Genomic DNA, 4,438 nt, shown 5'->3' on the forward strand with positions numbered 1-4,438 from the left:
CCCTGGTCACGACACATTAAAGAGCAACAAAACGGTTTTTATTGTTTGAATTTCTTAAAAAACTACACAGTTTTAAAGCTGGGACTTTGTTTAATATCATAAGTAACCTGCTCTGTCTTGTCTGTCGACGTGTTGTCAGTGTCCTCTTTGATCCGCAATGTTTATTTCACTGTGGGACGTGACAGCGCCACGGCTTGCCGGACAAAGCAACAGTAACTAAGGGGGGCGGGTCTTTGCGAAGGGTCAATAGAGGGTATGCACGTGACGTCATCGTCGACTGTTATGGCTGCAGTCACGTCCACTGAGTGGCACAAAGACTGAGCAGCAGCATTGGTTTTTAGCGTGAATGCCGCAAAAAACACACAAAACACATCCAAAACGGGAAAGAGCCTTGTGATTGACTGAACAAATAGCTTTGACACAAAACCCTGAGGAACATATGTAAAGACTGCCAAAAGCTACAGAAAAAAAAAAAGCAAACGGATCGCAATTCACAGAAACAGCTGGACTCCAGCAGAGAAACATGGATTTGCAGTTATCATTTTGTCAAATTGTTAGATTTTGAGGTAAAATCATACCATATATATTGTATTGTTTTATGTTGTGTTGACAACTCATCAATTAAATATTTACTATCTTATATTCTGCATAATTTGGTGTTTTTAAATAAACACTGACAAAATATATAGGGCTGGACAATATGACGATATAACATTGATATAAGTGATTAAGCGGATTTAAACCTACCTATATTGTGGTTAGGCCTATATAAAATATTCACAGCCAGATTTGCTTTATGTAATTCCCCTGCGTCAAATCAGGCACATATAAATGTCAGGAAACACGACTCCTGGCTGCATGTCAATATCCATGGATTAGGTTTATTTGACAAGTTGTAAGAAACACATTCAATTCCAACCTTTAGTGTAATTTGTCTGTTTTTCGTTCGTTTTCGCAGTTTCCCCTGTTAAATCCAGTCACGCAGCAGGTTCTTTTGCCACTCAGTCCAGCTGAGGGAGCGTGTTTTCGGCGGGAAAGTGACGTCGATGCATACCCTCTATTCGGCTAGGTATACATCCACGCTAAATTATCAAGGTGAAAGTCGTCATAGCTTGCGTAGTATAGACCCACCCAGCTCCCAACCCAACTTTGAGAATAGATTAACGGCGATATTTTTTTTTTTTTATCGCCCGATAAGAGTCTCACATTAACGCAGCACGTTAACACTGATAACGGCCCACCACTAATATATATATATATATACACACAGCTAATATAACCCTCAAATGGATCTTTACAAGATGTTCGTCATGCATGCTGTATGCATGCTTCGAATTATATGAGTAAAGTATTTATTTAGATGTTTATATTTGATTCTGTGTTAGTTTGAGGCTATGCTCTGTGGCTAATGGGCTAAAGCTAACATTTCACACTGTTGGAGAGATTTATAAAGAATGAAGTTGTGTTTATGAATTATACAGACTGCAAGCGTTTAAAAATGAAAATAACGACGGCTCTCGTCTCTGTTAATACAGTAAGAAACTATGGTAACTTTAACCACATTTAACAGTACATTAGCAACATGCTAACGAAACATTTAGAAAGACAATTTACAAATATCACTAAAAATATCATGATATCATGGATCATGTCAGTTATTATCGCTCCATCTGTCATTTTTCGCTGTTGTTTTTGCTGGCTTACCTAGTCTGTGCACATCCAGACATTAATACTGCCTTTCCTTGTCTAATGCGTCGAATGGGCTGGCATTATGCAAATATTGGGGTCGTACATATTAATGACCCCGACTGTTACGTAACAGTCGGTGTTATGTTGAGATCCGAGTGTTTTCCGGAAGTCTTTTAAACAAATGAGATTTACATAAGAAGGAGGAAACAATGGGGTTTGAAACTCACTGTATGTCTTTTCCATGTACTGAACTCTTGTTATTTAACTATGCCAAGATAAATTCAATTTTTCATTCGATGGCACCTTTAATGTCACAATACATGGCCTTAATCATATTTATAAAATTCTGACTAAAACCAAAAGCCTCTAAAACATCTCTCAGATATAGTTAACGCCAGTAATGGCCCATAAATCATTCAGACACAAACAACTTTACAGAAGCAAAAAAATCAATCGATCAGCTGTTATCTGTTTCAGACTGAAACAACTATATGTACAGCGCCCTCAGGTGGTGTTACACATGATGTAGAGAGTGATATATATATATATATATATATATATATATATATATATATATATATATATATATATATATATATATATATATATATATTTAAAATTTGCTATAAATTTTGCTTATGTCACTGCTCTTATTTTATAATGTAAGTCTGTCTCTTCTGTCTTCTGTCTCTGTCCCTATAGCTCTCTTATTTCAATGAAGACACATACACAACTCTTGAGCTCAAGTCCACGACCTCAGAGCTTTACTAAACATCACAATCCATCAGTAAGCCACCTTCAGATCTTCTCAATTTAATCAATTAAACTGCCTTCAATACTAGTTTGACTGTTATGTATTCTGTGAAAAATGTATAATGTTATCTTTCTTTATCTCAAAGCAGGTTCACACCATATGATTTTTCACCGGTTGTTGCTTGTCAGACTGTACAAACACTGTAAGCCTGTTACACTGTAGGATCTCAGCTGCCAGTCATGATGTATTAAACAAGCAAGAAGACTCAACTGGAGTTTTTCATCAATCTGTGACACGTTCAGTGACTGTGAGCTGCATTTATGGAAATGGTGGCTAGCAAACAAAAAACAATCTCTAGCATTAATATTTATTATGGCATTTCTTTAAAAAAGAAAACTCACTGCAGGACTGCACCTCAAACCTCAGAGTTTCATAGGAGGCCATAATTTATCGCAAACGTCATTAATCGGCTGTTTGTGAACTTGTCAAACTAGCACTCAAAGACTTTGGCCTAGGGTCAGAGCAATCTTTTAGGATTCCAAAAATTTGTCTCAGATGACTAAATTGTGGCCAAAATCACATAATTTTGAACCCGGCTTTATTGTTTGTCCAGATTAGGGTTGCCCAAACCTGCTCCTGCACCGTTTCACTTCAGTTAAACACACATTAACAGCTAACCAAGGCCTTCAGACTCACTGCACAGCAAAAACCCCAGTGTAAAATGACTTATGCTCAGAGTTTGAGTCCACGTTTAAGAAGCAGTGTTAAAGTTAATGAGATAATTAAGTGGTTAGGTGATGATTGATTAGTGAAGTCACCTGATAATAACAAACAGACTCACTGAAGGAAAGCATCACTGTTTTTTAAGGCTTTATTTCGTGAGTCCATGAATAAATATTTAAATGACTTCTAATTAAAACAGTAACTATTACTGTTTTAATTAGAAGTTATTAAAATATTTATGAACTAAAGTAACTAGCTTCTGGCAGATAACCGTACATGTACTGCACACGTCGACTTGTGCCACTAGAGGATCCCCTGACAGATTATTGTTTAAAGGTACCCTAGATTCAAAAATTGAATTTACCTCGGCATAATTCAATAACAAGTGTTCAGTACATGGAAAAGACATACAGTGAGTCTCAAACTCCATTGTTTCGTCCTCCTTATATAAATCTAAGTTGTTTAAAAGACCTCCAAAGAACAGGTGAATCTCAACATAACACCGACTGTTATGTAACAGTCGGGATCATTAATATGTACGCCCCCAATATTTGCATATGCCAGCTCATGTTCAAGGTATTACACAAGGGCAGGACATCTGGATGTGACAGTTGAATCAACAGACTAGATAAGCAAGCAAGGACAATAGCGTAAAATGGCAGATGGAGCAATAATAACTGAAATAATCCATGATAACATGATATTTTTAGTGATATTTGAAAATTATCTTTCTAAATGTTTCGTTAGCATGTTGCTAATGTACTGTTAAATGTGGTTAAAGTTACCATCGTTTCTTACTGTATTCACGGAGACAAGAGCCGTCGCTATTTTCATTTTTAAACACTTGCAGTCTGTATAATTCATAAACACAACTTCATTCTTTATAAATCTCTCCAACAGTGTAGCATTAGCCGTTAGCCATGGAGCACTATCAAACTCATTCAGAATCAATGTAAACATCAAAATAAACACTGTACTTATGCGATTAGACATGCTGCATGACAAACACTTTGTAAAGATCCATTTTGAGGGTTATATTAGCTGTTTGAACTTTTTTTATGTTGTTTAAGGCAAGCGTGAGCTCTTGGGGCGTGGAGCACAAGAATTAAAGGGCCACACACCCTGAATCGGCTCATTTCTAATTATACCCCAAAATAGGCAGTTAAAAAAATGAATTAAAAAAAAAAAATCTATGGGGTATTTTGAGCTGAAACTTCACAGACACATTAGACTTATATTACATTTTTTTTTAAAAAAGTTCTAGGTCACCTT

Source organism: Chanodichthys erythropterus, chromosome 12 (genome assembly GCF_024489055.1).
Source record: "Chanodichthys erythropterus isolate Z2021 chromosome 12, ASM2448905v1, whole genome shotgun sequence".
Classification (NCBI taxonomy): Eukaryota; Metazoa; Chordata; class Actinopteri; order Cypriniformes; family Xenocyprididae; genus Chanodichthys; species Chanodichthys erythropterus.